The sequence below is a fragment of the Macaca mulatta genome, chromosome X (genome assembly GCF_049350105.2).
Source record: "Macaca mulatta isolate MMU2019108-1 chromosome X, T2T-MMU8v2.0, whole genome shotgun sequence".
Classification (NCBI taxonomy): Eukaryota; Metazoa; Chordata; class Mammalia; order Primates; family Cercopithecidae; genus Macaca; species Macaca mulatta.
The window spans coordinates 120,822,376-120,840,306 of record NC_133426.1 but is presented as its reverse complement, the minus strand read 5'-3'; positions in this window follow the sequence as shown (position 1 = coordinate 120,840,306).

The following is a 17,931-nucleotide window of genomic DNA, read 5'->3' as shown; positions in this document are numbered from 1 at the left end:
GCAAACTAATTTCATGTCCCCTGAAAATGATACTTTCCTAATCTTAAGCCCACACTCTTTCTTGATGCCTTTTTGAAAATGCAAAATAAATAGTCTACCATGTAGTAATTTGTGAATTTGGCTTGTCCTTCATTAGATTGTAAGCATTGGAGGACTGATACTGCTTTATTCCCCTTTATAACTCCCTGAAGCCTCAAATGTAGAACGTGGTTCAGTAAATATTTGATTCAAAGCAGATCAACAAGTGCTAATGAATACATGTGGCCTACGTCCTGAGAGATCACAAAGTGAAAATATGATCAGCATTCATATCAGTTAGGGAAGTTGCTTGGTGGGGGTAAATTTGATCCAGTTTTAAGGCTGTAATTTGTGAAGCTTTTAGCCTAAGTTCTCATTTATTCCCAGTACATAGTCCCTCACAGCCTCTTAAGCTGGTATTTATCAAGGACAATTTTATTTATAAATATAGTTTTCTCATTTCCTTACATTAAGCCTGGGCTATTTCTCCATTGTCCACATAACTTGCTATTTTTTCTTATTAAAATATTTTATATTATCTTTAATTGTTCTCTAACAAAAAGATCCACTAGAAATTCCAGATTGTTCTTTCCAAAAAGTTAAAAACAAAAACAAAAACTCAGCCACCTGAATCAAGTTTGAACAATGTAGTATGTACAATAAAAAACAAAATTATTTATGAGGCAAGGGAACACACTTGTCAAATTAATCTTAGCATATATGAGATAGGAAACATTCATTTTAACAAGAACAACACAGTAATGTTCAATTTTGATCTTGCTTATGTGGTAAATTGATATGTGTGATGGTAGCATGAAGGAATATAAAAAAGCATGATTTGTAACCATAACATCTGAATTAGAGCATTGGTTCTGCTACTTTCTGGTCATGTGAATTCATAAAAAATTATATACTTTGTATGGCCTTCAGTATCTTCCTATATAAAATAGATCTATAATTATTACAAATTCAGAAAATTTTTCTGAGGAAAAAATAAGATAAATTTTTTTGTAACTGTTTAATGTCATAGATAAGCAATGAATTATTCTTTTCTTGGAATATCCTCTTGTACAATGTTTGCATTCACTGGAGGAAAAGGTATCCTTCAGAAGTTTCTCTGGACTCTTTGATGCTCTTCTAATGAGATACTTGATCAAGGGTGGCAACATTCTGCAGGAAAAGCAGCCGATAACATCTGAGTAATGCTCTGTCCCCTCTGGATACATCTTCCTCCATCTTTGTGCTGAAGTCCACAGTGTATATCTCAGAAGTCAAGATTAAGTATGTGCTTTGCTTCATGTTGAGATTCTTGGTTGGGCTTTATTTGACAAAAGAAATGAGACTTCTAGGTCTTACCTGTTTTGGTAAAGGAATATTTATTCACAGTCACATCTTTGCTAAGCATCATCTGTAATCAAGTTAAGCTAATTAGTGATCATTTTATAAGAAAATAAAATACCATTTTGCAGCTTAAAGAGGATTTTATGGTCCGATATTTGAGAGTAAAGGATGATAATATTGAAAAATTTAATATTTTTTCTGTCAATTTCCTGAGCTCCTATACTATATAGTCGTACCAAACAATCTAATATTTTGTTATAAAGTTGCAAGATTTTCTAGTCATTTCATAAGTTTGTGGTAGTCATGACTGTCGGAAAGGAGCCTCAAGTGATCAGCTCTGCTAATTAAGAAGACATATTCTGTTCTCAATGTCATCATATTTAGAATAAGGGAGTTAGTATATAATCAGAGGCTGCAAACAGTATTCGGTTTGTCCAGATTAGTTTATTCAGATTAGTGTTAGATGTTTTTAAATGCTCTTAGGTGAGTCAAACCCTTTCCAGATGTACAAGGTTGCACCACTTCTTACTGTCTTGCATCCAGACATTTCACACACTTTTGTGTCTTTTCTGATTCCTAGAAACGTACAGTTTGGAATTTATGGAATAGATTATTAGCTAATTCCTTTCCAGTTTAAACAGTCTATGAAAGTGATAAAGTAAATCCTAATCCACCCTGTGAAAACTGGACAACTTCAACAGGAATTTCTGATACTGTCAATGTGGTCATCTAAATTAATCTGGAAACCATGCTCTACGAACATTTTTTAAATGCTAAAGTATTGTTTAAAAAACTTCCAGTAGACTTTGTTAAAGACTTTGTTAATTACAGCTAGATAGGAGGAATAAGCTCTAGTGTCCTATACCACTATAGGATGACTACAGTGAATAACAATATATTGTAAGTTTCAATAGCTAGAATGAAGATATTGAATTGTTTCTAACACAAAGAAATAATAAATGTTTGAGATAGTGAATGAATATGCTAATTGCCTTGATCTGATCACTATACATTATATGTATTGAAACATCACTATGTAACTAATGAATATGTACAATTATTATTTGTCAATTTAAAGATAAAATAGAATAGAATTTATAAAATATATTATTTTAAAACTTGCAGGAGACTTTACAAGAAAGAAAAATAAAATGCTACATGCAAAGAGTATGAATAAGAGGAACAAGAAAAGGGAGTGGAGAAGGAAGAGGAGGAGGAGAATGGGAAGTCAGAGCAGTAAGCAATGAGTTTACTCATGGTCTGTTCAAAAAAAAAAAAAAACAGAAGGGCGGGAAAGATTTGGAGGTTATTGGATGATAAAGCTACTTGATCATAAAAAAACATATAAAAGAAGAATTCAAGGCCTTGGGAGTATGCAAATGGGAACTGGAAGTGGGATTTCTACATAAAGATGGGACCCTCAAAGTTTATACTTTAGGCAAAATGGGAAACTCAATAAAATCCATCCAATGGCCACAGGAAATAACAAGGGAGCTTATTGCTCTACATTAAAGAAAAGCTTTCCGTTCAAATTCAGGGCCTTGGCCCATTCCTTACTTGGAGTTAGAGCAAAAATAGCAGTAGTTCTTATATGGCCCAGCCATGCAAGAAATTGACTTAAATTTGATTCTGAGCCAGTGGTAGTCTAGGGTACATGATATAAGTGAAATGCAAAACCGCTTTGGAGGGACATTCCCATGACCAAAGTGACAAGGGATTATCATAGGACCACATTTAAGATGACTTAACTTTTTCAAATTACACAGCATGAGATAACGCAATCACCACAAATGCTTGATAATGTTTCTCTTCTTTCTTGTGTCTGCTCAGAATCGGAGGCAATAAAAGAACCATCTGAGAGTGACGATAAAAAAATAATATTTTAAATGGCAAACTACATAAAAGAAAGAATTAAAAGTGTAAGAAAAAATTAGATACTTAATTAAATATAAGCCAATTTGACCAAAACAAGAGTAAACACTTATAAATGAAAATGCAGTCTTTGATACAGAAAACCTCAATTGATGGGTTAAATACCAGATTAGCCAAGGGTAAAGATAGAATTTCTTGAGGTTTTCATATCTTTGATCAAAAAGGGGAAAAGGGTGTGTTGTTTGTTTATTCTTTAAATCCACGTCACACATAATTCTAGATATTAAAAAATCTTTTTGAACATATTTAACTTAAATATCCTTTTAACGTTTGGTGCCTTTTTCCCATAGAAATTCAATTGGTTCTAAAAGTTTAACAACAATGTATATACATATGGATGATGAAGAAGAGGTAAATAGAATTAAAATGCATATACAGTCATTCATCATACACAGATTTTATTCCAGATAGTAAATAACTGAAGTCAATATGCATAATATCTCATGAACTCAACCTTATTAATAGTATAGTTTAAACTTTCTATATCTTCATAATATTTAGTGTGATGTATTTATCAGTTACAGAAAGTATACTAATATAAGTGTGATTTTCTCAATTCCTCATTGTAGTTCTATCCATTTTTGTTTTAAGTATTTTGAAGCTCTGGTAAGCACATCAATATTCTAAATAATATTTTTATCCTTTGGTAGTGGATGGCTTTATGCATAATAATATTTATTTAATATTTATTCTCTTTGTTATTACTTTAATCGTACCATTCTTAGTTGAATATATTTGTCTGGTATAAATGTTTACTTCTTTCCTTTTGGTCTTTATGATTCATTATGCTTTGAGAGAAGTTCTGTTTCTCTCAAAGAAGGAATGGGAGCTTAATTATCTGATCTCCCAGCATGTAACAGCTATGCATTCTATAAAAAGTATATTTAAAAAACTACCTGAGTGTTGTTAGAATACTACACTAACTGCACAACACACCTTCCATGAAATTAATATGGTATGTTCACCAACATAGGCCATTTGCAGCATCATTACACAAGTCCCAATAAATATAAAATGATCAAAATACTATAAAACAATTTACCTGATAACAGTAAAATTAAATTATAAATCAAAAACTTTAAGACATCTAGGAAAACGCTACTATGTTTTCTTTTAAAATCGAGCACGGGTGCCGAAAGAAACTGAAAGGAGAAACATATGACGGCAAATCTCACAAAGAGCCAGAAAATTTCAATTTCATAAAGTAAGGTGAGCATGTTGATACGTGAAATGACAGCTTCTCAATTTCAACAGCAGGTAAAGTATGCATGCACTGACTGTGAGTTTCTGCAGATCTGGCTTTCATCTTAGAGACAAAAGGGGTAATAGTGAACATGGAATCCCACAGATGATTCGTATTTCCAGGAAGCAACATGTATTTGTCGCATTGTGATTGTTATTGTGAACCATCTACAGCTGTCTATTTCCTTCAACTAGGAAAAAAATAAAAGTTAAAAGAACAATCACAAAAAAAAAAAATCCTCAGGCGTAAATAAATGTACCTGTACCTTAGAATAGAGTCCAGTCCTCTCTAAGACAATAACTTCCTACAAATAGCATGCCCCCCAAAAAATTCATCTGATTCAAAGAACAACAACAAAAAAAAATCACAGAAACAGAATCTATAAAGTTATACTTCCAGAAATATGGGAAATAGGGACAGAATAACCACGCGGCTTTTTTTTTTTTTTAATTTACCAGAACAATGTTGCAATATTAGAGATGAAAACTATGGCAATATACTTTACCATAATTTTTTTAATCATCAAAGCAATATCCTCTCTAGAAGACCATAGAGATGCAAGAGCTATCATAATATCTTAAGAGACAACAGATGGAGATGTGACAAGCATGAACATTTCAGAGAAAAATCAAAGAAAAGAAAACACAACACAGAAACGAAGGCAAAATTAGAACTAGCACAAGGAAAAATAGATACTATGATAAACTCAGTGAGTTACAAATAGAGTAAGAAAAAATATGCAGTTTTTTGTTTTGTTTTGTTTTGTTTTGTTGTTGTTTTTATTCTGAGACAGGGTCTCTCTCTGTTGCCCAGGCTGGAGTGCAGTGGCATGATTATAACTCACTGCAGCTGTGAACTCCTGGGCTCAAGTGATTCTCCCACCTCAGCCTACAAAATAACTGGGAATACAGGTACACACCACCACACCTAGCTAATTTTTCTTATATTTTTTGTAGAGAGAGGGTCTCACTATGTTGCTGAGGCTGGTCTTGAACTCCTGGGCTCAAGCGATCCTCCTGCCTTGGCCACCCAAAATGCTGGGATTACAGGCATGAGCCACTATGGCTGGCCCAATAAGCAGAATTTAACTGAAAAAAGTGCTATGAGAATCAAAGAGTAAATGACATAGAAGAAAGAAAAATTCCAATGTATACCCAATTGAAATTTCTCAATAGGATTTTTTTAAGTAAGGAAAGAGAAGGAATAAGTTACAGTATAAACAAACAAACAAACAAACAAACAAACAAAACCTTTCCAGAAATAAAGCTAAAACTAGAATCCACATATTGAAAATATATGCCACATCTCCTGGAAAATTGACCCTGAATGGTGAACACCGAGGTATATCGTAGTAAATACTTGAATCTCAAAGATGAAGAGCCCTTTGGGTATGCAGGCAGAAATATCAAGTTATTGGTATGGAGGAAATAATTAGATTGGCTTCATATTACTCCACAACCACAGTCAATTCTAGAAGAAAATCTTCATGAAATCTTCAAGGAAATGAAGACAGTTCCAATAATTTAATCAATGAAGAAATAACTGGGGAAAATTTATCAAAATGACTCTTCAGTATTGACCCCATGGGACTAAAATTAAAACAACTGTGCGGGTTATGGTACCAGAGTGGGATGTCAATGTAATAATCTTTGGGAATGAAATTTGATAGGAGGAAGTGAAGAGGTGGGAATTCATCTCTGTGTACTTTATTTGTAATATTCAGGGCAAAAATAACATTAAAGTTCATATATAAAGTAATAGAGGCATACTATGATTTAGCAGTATGAAGTCAAAGACTAAGAATGATGACATAATTAGTTGTGATTAGATGATGGATAAAAGGCAAGGTGAAGGAAGGAAAGGGAGATACAATAGATACAAAAGGACAGTGTTTAAGATCAAAGATTCTGGAGTCAGACTACCTGTGTTTAAATCCTGACTCCACTAGTTTCTAGCTGCAAAACCTTGAGCAATTTGCTTAACCTTTCCTGCCTTGGGTCTCCAGCATAAAAATTTAGTGTAACATTTCCACTCACTTTTATAGAGTTGTTATGAGGATTAAACATCAATATATGCAAAGCACTTAATCTGACTTATCAGTTTATTATATTGTTTATTATGCTAATTTAATAATAATAATATTATTATTATCTCCCTATCATAAGTATATCCATCAGGGCTGGTCAGCAAAAAATAAAACCACTGTGGTGCTCCAGCAAAGAAGGATTTTAATATAATTTTGTAGTTTTATTGTTCTGTCTGCTTATTATTACTGCCATCCTCTCCTACAGTTTCCTTCTCATTGAACAGAAGAAATCTGAAACTACATTTCCCAGAAACCCTTTCCTTGTGTGGTTCCAAATTAAAGTCTTTCAAGAAAAAGGCACTTGTGTGAGATCATGAAGACAAAACAAAAGAGCCAGTTGGCAACTCTGAACGATGGATGACAATTGTGAGCAGCTAAATGAACAGATAATAGATAAAGTTTTGCAGTGGCTTGAGGTAACTTTCTGAAAAAATCGCTCTTTTAAAACTATCAGCAGCTGAGATTAGTGATGGTTGCTTTCTTTGAGATTCATGTTTATTTTAGGTTCTGGATAAATTCCTATGAATCACTTTTTTCAGTACTTCAGGCAAGTGAGATGGTCATATGGATTTTTCTATAATCCTGCCACTTCTTGATTTTATAAACTGCAGCAGAAGCTTCCCTGAACTTCATTTCCGCAGCTCTGACAAAGGCTTGTGAACCTCTAAATCCTTGTATTAAAATTATTCCTACTGAATTCCTAGAAAGGACATCTGGGAGAAGAGGGGCTTCAAAATGGCTGACTAGAGGTATCAGGTATTTGCCTCCTCCACAAAGAAGAACCAAAACAGTGAACAGATAATCACACTTTGAACAGATCATGCAAGACAGAACACTGGAATTCAACAGATAAATGACAGGAAACATCTAAGACAAGGAAGGACAGGGAAGCGAAGCAACTTGCACAGCCAGAATCAGCTGAGAGCCTGGAGAGGCTTCCCAATTCAGGGGAAAGGGTAAGTGAGACACCCCCCAGTGGTTCACATTCCCACGGTAGACTCCTGCAGTCCCAGCCATAGGAGAGCCCCTTGACCCTCCCAGGCCCTGAGACTAACACAGGAAGCTGCCTGGAGACTATGAGATGGCATGGCTCCAGAGAGGGGAGCTCACGCTGGATCTCACACACCCCCTGAGTCCTCAGCAGTTACAGCACAGCATCATTTTAAGAGTCCAGCCCTCACCAGGCTGCATCCAGCCTTGGGGTTCAACAACGCCTGTGTCTCCACATTCCTGGAGCCCCACTGACATCCTTCAGCCACAGCCACGGCCGCTGCCAGCTGCTGCTGCCTCGGCTGAAGTGCAAGCCACCGGCAGTTACCTCTTTGCCCCCAGCAATGGGTCTGCTGTGCCTTTACAGGCGCCCTGAGGTGAGACTACTCACTCACAGCGCCACCTAGAGCCAAAGTGCAGGCTTTCCAGCCGCCTGCCTGTGGCTGCTGCCACTGAAAGCACCACTACACTCCCAAGGAGTAGGGCCATAGTGCAGCTGCTGATGCCTCCACCTGAGCATTTCACTGAGTACCTGGTGATCACCCCACCCCTGCCTACCACAGCCAACATTTGCACACATCAACAGGGGGTCTGAGGACAAGCCCTACCAGCCCAACTTTGCCTCACCCCTGCAGTGCCCAAGCACATCATCTTGAGGGCCTGGGGATGACCAACTCTTTTTTGATAAAAGTGTCAAGAACATACACTGGGAAAAGTACACCCTCTTCAATAAATGGTGCTGGGAAAACTAGATATCTGTATGCAGAAGAATAAAATTGAACCCCTGTCTCTCACCATATACAAAAATAAATTCAAGATGGATTAAGGTCTTAAATTTAAGACCTAAAGCTCTACAGTTGCTAGAAGAAAACATAAGCAACACAGTCAGGGCACTGATTTAGGCAAAGATTTTATGGCTAAGACCTCAAAAGCATAGGCAAATAAAACAAAAAATAGACAAGTGGGACAAAAGCTAAAAAACTTCTGCACAGCAAAGGAAACAATCAACAGAGTGAAGAAATAACCTCTTGAATGGGAGAAAATATTTGCAAACTATTCATCCATAAAAGGACTAATATCCAGACTATACAAGAAACTCAACTCAGATGTAAATAATCCAATTTAAAAGTGGGCAAGAGACATAAATAGACATTTTTCAAAAGAAGACATATAAATGACCAATGGGTATATTTTTTTAAATGTTCAACATCACTAATGGTTAGAGAAATGCAAATCAAAACTATAATGATTTATCATCTTACCCCAGTTAGAATGACTATTATTAAAAAGAAAAAAAATAACAGATACTGCCAAAGATGAAGAGAAAATGCAACTCTGGTACACTGTTGGTGGGAATGTAAATATGTACAGCCACTGTGGAAAACAGTATGGAGATTTCTAAAAAAAAAAATTAAACATACAATTATGATACAATTCAGCAATCCCACTAGTAGGTATTTATCCAAAGCAAAGGAAATCAGTGTATCAAAGGGATACCTACACACCCATGTTTATTGCGGCACTATTCACAATAACCAAGATATAAAATCAACTTAAGTGTCCGTCAGTGGATGAATGGATAAAGAACATCTGGTATATGCACATGATGGAATACTATTCAGCCATAAAAAATGAAATAATGTCATTTACAGCAACATGGATGGAACTGAAGATCATTATATGAAGTGAAGTAAGGCAGGCACAGAAAGACAAACATCACATCTCCTCACTCATATATAGAAGCTATAAAAGTGAATCTCATGGAGATCAGAGTAGAATGATACATATCAGAGGCTGGGAAGTATGTGTGAGTGAGGGTGCCAGGAGAATAGAGAGAGGTTGGTTAATGCGTAAAAACATACAGTTAGATAGAAGAAAATAAGTTCTCAAGTTAAATAGCACAGTAAGGTGACTATAATTAGCAATAATGTAGTGTATATTTCCCCAAAACATGACTGTATATTTTGCTAGAATAAAAATAGTTTTTCAAAATGTAAGAAAAATAGAGCAATGCAAATAATATTCATTAATCATGATTCAATTAAAGTAAAAGTTAATGACAAAACCAGAAACAAACAAAAAATGTGTTTTAGATGCTTTCTGTCAAACAAATCAGAGAGAAAATAAAACCTTAAATTGTAGAATACCTAACAAATAATGATAGCTAAAACACTACTTATTAGAACCCATGTGATGCTTCTAGAGCAGACTTACATACTTATATTTCACAGACTTACATATTTATACTAGCAAGCAAATTTAAATATATGATCATCAAGCTTAAAATGTTAGGGGGAATAAAACAGAAAATAAGCCAAAGGAAATCAGAAGTCTAAAATTAAAATGGTAAATATTAATGAATTTTATTAAAATAGTTGATCCTTTGAATAAAACCATAAAAGCCATTAAGCTACTCTAATCAAAATAAAACATGAGGGTGTTTCTTAAAGGGAAGAATATTAAAATATTCTTTAATATTTAATATTTATATATAAAATATAAATTCATATTTAAATTTTAATTTAATATTAAAATATTCTTTAAACACGTGGAGACATCTAAAAGAATAATAAGACTTCTTTATTCAAGTTTATCCAAACAAATTTACTACAATGAAATGCATATTTTAGAAAAATGTAATGTACCAAAATTTACTCAAGAAAGCATAAAAAAATCTATCATTAGTATTGAAGGGTCAACAATTTCACAGCAGGCCGGGCGCGGTGGCTCAAGCCTGTAATCCCAGCACTTTGGGAGGCCGAGACGGGCGGATCACGAGGTCAGGAGATCGAGACCATCCTGGCTAACACGGTGAAACCCCGTCTCTACTAAAAAATACAAAAAACTAGCCGGGCGCGGTAGCAGGCGCCTGTAGTCCCAACTACTCGGGAGGCTGAGGCAGGAGAATGGCGTGAACCCGGGAGGTGGAGCTTGCAGTGAGCTGAGATCCGGCCACTGCACTCCAGCCTGGGCGGTAGAGTGAGACTCCGTCTCAAAAAAAAAACAAAAAAAACAATTTCACAGCATTTCTATCCTTGGAATTTATCTTGCAGATACATTTGTATATAGGAAAAATGATATATGCCCAAGATTGTTTACTGAAAATTGTTTGTAATAACAAGAAATTTGAACAACCTAAATACTGTCTATAGGGAATGGGTTAAAATGAATTATGGTACAGTCATGAAGTGGAATGCTATGTAGCTCAAATGATCAAAGAAACAAAAATAATACATTATTAACATATAAATAAATATACACATGGGACAATCTTCAAGATATATTGTAAAGTAACAAAAAGTGAAGTGAATAAATGAATGTATAGTACTCCAGCAGTGCTTTAAAAATGAAAACAAAAGATAATTATATTTACTTGTAACTTGTATGTGTGTTTGTTTATGCATACAGACATACACACACACACACACACACACACACACACACACATATATATATATATATATACACACATACGATTTTTCTGAAAGTATAACAGGAACCTTATAATAGGTTCTATGAAATGGAGCTAAGTGCTTAGAGGACAGAAGTAAGACCTTTTTTTATTTTTTACCATTTTGTACATTTTGATTTTTTTTTTTTTTTTTCTCACTGCAACTTCTGCCTCCCAGGATCAAACAGTCCCTCCCACCTCAGCCTCCTGTGTAGCTGGTGCTGCAGACACAAACCACCATGTTTTTAATTTTTAATTTTTTTTTTTTTGCCTTTTGTAGAGGTGGGAGTCTCACTTTGTTGTCCAGGTTGGTCTTGAACTCCTGGCCTCAAGCAATCCTCCCTCCTTGGCCCCGCAAAGGGCTAGGATTACAGGCGTGAGCCACCACACCTGGCCCACTTTGAATTTTGAATCACGAGAATGTTAATTTTAAAATACATTTAATTTAAAGAACAGTAAAAGAACAGCAGCAGAATCAAAAACCTCTTTATCAAGAGGGCAACTGAAAATTAATGGTCGATTTAGGTATTTGGTCTCCAAATCTTAGCCCTTACCTCCCACAATATACCCAAAGCAAAACTGGGAAAATCTAGTATTTTTCTATTTTACTCAATCACCTTGTCTTTCCGTTTCCATGTGAAATGGGAAAGTTAATACATGTGGAGACAAAATGGAATATAGTTTTAAAATTCAAATTAAATATTTTAAAATAATTGAAAGTCATTAGGAATAAAACCAATTTCAAAATTTAACTCACAAAACATACACAGTTGTTGGCTACAAAGAAAAAAAGGCTTTGCTATGGTGACCCCTATTTGTAGTACATACCAAGGAGTAATTGAATCTTAATTCAGGTTTAATAACTCCTTTCCGGTTTGGAAATTTTCTGCTAACGCTCTTCTATAGTACGGAAATGAAAGAGTTCTAACAGACCTTTCCACCTCAATTATAGTTGGCTTTCAGAAAGCAGGAAAGAACTTACACAAGTAGAACAAGGTTTGGTACATCCTAACCTTCCTCGATATTTCATTAATATGTCATTAAGAAAAGTCGGTTCTCAGAGCCTATTTTTTATTTCACAATCTAAGTTGCTCTAGTTGGTAGAATGTAACATGGGTCTCATTCAACCATTGGAAAAATAATTCTAATCTTTAAAAGGTCTGTTTTTTTGTGTCCAGATTTGCAAACAGCTTGCGGTGTGACATTGGATGACTCATAATATTTTGATTTCCAAGTCTAAACCTTTCCAAATTGGGCTGATAATATCAACAGCTTGAAGCCATCTCTTTGTAATGTTCTTAATGAAATAATGGTTCAGTAATAGTCAGCCTTGGGGTCTGGAACAGTCCCTTAGGTTTGAACAATACAAGCCTGAAAGATTTAACCTGCTGAAGGCAGAGTAAAGCAAGATCAGTTTCAGCGTTATCAGGAATCATTTAAGCTACATCTAAGCATAGCTGGCTGCTAGTTTAACTATTTTGTATAAACTAATTGGCATGTTAGAACAGTGTAATCAGCCACATGATCCATTAATAATGTAGTGCTAACTGCCTAAAGAGTAATTAAGGACCAATTATTTTAGATTGGTCGAATTGGTTTGCTATATAGATATATAACTTTAGTAAGCTTTTCTTCTAATTTCCTTAATGTTTATTAATTATTTCGTTTATTAAGCAAACTGCAAAATTCTTAATCCAGAGCAAGCACTTTCTAAAAAATATCCTTTAGGGGCTGGATGTGTTTGCTTAAGCCTGTAATCCCAGCACTTTGGGAAGCGAGGGCAGGAGGATAGCTTGACCCCAGGAGTTCAAGATCAGCTTGGGCAACATGGCGAGACCCCATCTCTACAAAAGAATTAACCAATTAGCTGGGCCTAATGGTAAGCACCTGTAGATCCAGTTACTCAGGAGGCTGGGGCAAGAGGGTTGTTGGAACCTAGGAGTGGGAGGCTGCAATGAGCTGTGATCACGCCACTGCACTCCAGCCTGGGCAACAGAGACCCGGTCTCTAAAAAAATAAAAAAATAAAAAATGTTAAAAAAAAAAACATGTACACTGCAGTGTCTTTCATGAATAGCAGCAAATGTTTTACCTGCTAGTCTTTGGTAAAACTATTCTTCTTTAAACTGCAAGTTTAAATCCTGCCATGCTGGGGTTTTATTAAGCTTTTTTTTTTTTTTTTTTTTGAGACAGGGTCTTACTCTGTAGCACAGGCTGGAATGCAGTGGCACGATCACGTCTCACTGCAACTTCCACCTTCCGAGCTCAAGAGATCCTCCTCCAACCTCAGCATCCGGAGTAACTGGGACTACAGGCACGCACCACCATACTTGGCTAATTTTTAAATGTTTTGTAGACACGAAGTCTCACTATACTGGCCCAGCTGGTCTTGAACTCCTGGACTCAAGCAATGTCCTGCCTTGGCCTTTCGAAGTGCTAGGATTACAGGAAGGAGCCACCCTGCCTGGCCGAAACATATTGTTCATTGTAGTAAAATATACATAAAATTTACCATTTTAACCATTTTAAGGTGTACATTTCAGTAGTGTTAAGTACATTGTTGTGCAACCATCACCATCATTCATGTCCAGAACTCTTTTTACCTTTCCAAACTGAAACTTCCTTCCCATTAAACAACTTCCCATTCGCCTCTTCCCAGCTCCTGGCAACCACCAATCTACTCTCTATTTCTATGAATTTGACTACTCCAGGTATCATATATAAGTGGAATAATATATAATATTTTTCCTTTTGTTACTGACTTATTTCACTTAGGCTAATGTTCTCAAGGATCATCCACATTTTCACCTGTGTTCGAATTCACTTCCTTTTTGATAAAAATATTCTTTTGTCTGTATACACAACTTTTTATTGTATTAATTTATTGATAGACACTTGGATTGCTTCTGCCTTTTGGATATTATGAATAATGCTGCTACGAACATGGTCGAACAAATATCTGGTTTAGTCCCTGTTTTTACTTCTTTTGGGTAAATACCCAGAAGTGAAATTGCTGGATGGGATGGTATTTCTATGTTTAATTTTCAGAGGAATTGTCGTTCTCTTCTCCATAAAGGCAGCACCATCTTACATTCCCACCAACAACGCACAAGTTTTCCTATTTCTCTACATCTCCACCAAAATTTATTTCATTTATTTTTTACAATAGCCATCCTAATGGGTGTGAACCTATAACCTTAGTGAATCTTGACTAAATGAAGTGAATGAAAACAAGTAAATAATGTTCAGTGTTGTTTCAAAGCTTTTAAGCCACGAAATCCATTGTTTAGACTATGCAAACGCCTACTCTTTAATAGACATAGCAACATGGCCATTCTGTTTGAAATGAGGTTGGGGCAGCAGAGCTCTGCCAAGTTTCCAAGCTTCCAGCCTTCTTTCTTTCCTGTGATACTGTAAGGAAACACCCCAAATCAGTAAATAGTAACAAATGGCTCAAAATATCACTACTTCAGACCCATAAGTGTTCAGACTTGTAACCTATGCTTCAGTGCCTAGTATAGCCGCCATTTCAGTCTATAAAGTTAGTTTCAAAAGTGAAAGCAAAGAATTTAAAACTCAGAGCTACCCTTAAATCTGTTAAATATACTGTGTAATCCTACAAGTGCCCTCACAGTTCCTTGGCATTTGAAAGTATTTTGCAAATCCATATTATCCCTTAATCCTCTCAAATTGACTCGAAATGCATTGACATCATTTAAAAAGTAATTTCAAGCTGATGAACCTTTTACTGTCCTTGTATTTTAAAACTGAATAGTGTGGAATCTAAATTGCTTGAACATCCAATCATGTTTAAATGCGTGATTATCCAACAAATATACTCTACAGGAGACACTACTTAGTGGGTTCCCAATACCCCATTACCCTCTTAGTGAAATACAGATTCATGAGTGCTTTTTCTAATATGTGTATGCATACCATAGTTTCTAAGTCGATCAGACAACAAAAAGGCAGCATAGTGTAATGGTCAAGTGTCCAGACTCTGGAACCAGGCTGCTTGAGTTAGAGCCTAGTTCCACTACTTACAAGCTGTGCCATCTTAGGTAAATAAGTCACTTCTCTGAGCCTCAACTGTGATTGGTTACACAGGGATAATGTTGGAACCTATTTCAGAGAATTGCTATGGGGATTAAATGAACCAATATTTATGAAGTAATTAGAGCAATGCTTGACATGAACACCATAAATCAAATTGGATGAAATTTTTTTCTCTTCTGATAAAAGTTATGTTATAGCTATATTTCCCTAGAGATCTGTTTCATTCTAATATATGTTGTCTGTGTGCTACTTCACTTAGTAAAGCCAAGAAACTGCATATGGACTTAATCAGTGGTCCTTCCAGAAAGGGTTTTAAATGCCACTGGGATGGGAGCTGGTTACTGAGAGCACTTTCTAATCTGGTGACTGCTACAAATTTTTGTCAGCTCCCATCAGTTTCTTACATGCCTCTTTGATTCAAGTCATAATGAAATATTTGTAATTATCCAAAAGAATATACTTTGTCAAACCTCTACACCTTCCCACATCTTGTTCCTTCTACCTGAATTATCCTTGTAACACTTTTTCTTCTAGCTAAATAACATGAGTTTTCAGTATTGATTGAGAAATCATGATTAACTGGTGAATTTTATTTGAGTTCTGGGCATGATGACAGACTATCAAAACAATCCCTAAATCAAGAAACTCCATGGGGAAGCAAACAGTAGATGTTCCATATTAGCCTTCTCACCATGTGTTATAGCATAAAATCATTCAACCTAATATACAACTTAAGTCTCTAGAAAAAGAAACCAGGTCATCATGGCCACCATACTGCATGTAACCAGAGCACTGGTTCCTCCTCTGCCTTTACTCCATTCTCCCTCTCTTCTCTCTGGAGTCTGTCTCTTGAGAGTGCTCCTTAGTACTCCTGGTTCAACTATACACCATTATTAAGCACTTGTTACCCCTCAGAAATTCTGGGCAGTTTCCTCATAAGTTGTCATTCCTTTTCCGTGCATGCTAGTGGATACCCCTGACCTTATTGGTATAACTACTACCCAGATGTAGAACATACTCAAAACCCTCACGCTACTTCCCAGTGAATAGTCCCCTGATGTAAACACTATTTTGACTTCTGTCATTATATATCAGTACTGGTTGTTTTTGAACTTCATATAAATAAAATAAATATAGTATGCACTTTTTCACCCGACATTATTGTAAATGAGATACATTCATGTTGATCCATGTTGTATTAGTTTGTTCTTTTCATTGTTCTCTTATATGAATTTACAGCAATTAATCTAAATATTATATTGTTTGACATTTATGTTATGTCCAGTTTTGACTATTATAATTAATATTTCATAAAACTTTTCACATCTTTTAGCACAAATATGGACTTATGGGGGGAGCATACCCTAAATTGGAATTCCTGGGTCACAGAAATACATGTGCACTTGTGTGTGCAGACACACACACATGCACACACACACACACACCTCCCTTCCAAGATCAAATATTAATTATCAGAAAAATGACTGTAACTTTAAATCCATAATGAAAAGGAGAATCACCAATCATGTATGAGGCACCTTCTGTCTTTATGACCTATAGTAGGCATGACTGCTCCATAATTTGTAAGACAGATTGTTTTCTAGTGAAAAGCATATTTAACATGATAATGAAGATAGTCTTGGTTCCTTTCTTTTATTACTCACCATTCTCCTATGCCTATCAGACTTTGCCCCTCAGACATGCTTTATGTAAGAAAGAGCCATAATATTGCCATAAATCCCTCTTAATATCCACTCTTTTAGCTAGGAAATTTCAACTAGGAAAACTTCAGATGCCAGTAATTCCTAACCGGGGGTCTTTCTAGTCCATAATCCCTGAATAGAAGAGGAAGTATGTGGTATGAAAGTAAAAGGTGGTTTAATTCTTCTGGTTACATAGGGTTAGATAAGAATAAAAGGCATAAGGCATTTTCCCAGCCATGTTCCAAAAAGTATAAGGTGTTGGTAAGTATTAGAAGGAAAAAAAGTGTTCTAGAGTTGTGGAAAATGATAGTTTAAAAACATTGAGCAGGTTTGTTTACTACAAGAATTATTGACACTTTTAATATTTTGTGAAGCTCTAAGTTAGTGATGCAGACTTTATTATTTCCCAAACTTATTGAATATGAAACTATTTTCTTGGACCACCTAGTAACATTTTTTTGGAATCAATGATTATTAGAACCCATCTTAAGAAATACAGCTATAGGCAAATAAGGAATGCCATGTAGCCAAACAAACTGAGTCACTCCCAAACTGAGTCACTCCACAGGGACCGGAGAAGAATCTTGCAGAGTTTTGCTCTATCAACAGTTACTGACGGCATGACTTATGTACTCTAGGCCCTGTGTTAGATACAGGGAAGTTAAAAATGATAAGATTCAGGCCCTTCTGTAGAGTTACTCACAAGCATGAGTAGTGCTTTCTTATGCAAAAACCATCTTATTCAGGGCTAGAATGCTAGAGCAGCTTTTTAAACATTAAATTTTGTTTTTAAATTGATAACAAAAATTGTACACATTTAGGGTGTATAACATGATGTTTTGATGTACGTATACACTTATCAAAATGTATAAAAGGAATGGCTAAATTAAGCTAATTAGCATATCCGTTACCTCACATATTTGTCATTTTTGTAGTGAGAACATGTAAAATCTCTCTTAACAATTTTCAGGTATACAGTATAAGTGCATTAGTCCATTTTCACACTGCTATAAAGACACTACCCAAGACTGGGTAATTTATAAAGGAAAGTGGTTCAATTGAAGCACAGTTCTGCCTGGCTAGGGAGGCCTCAGGAAATTTAAAATCATGGC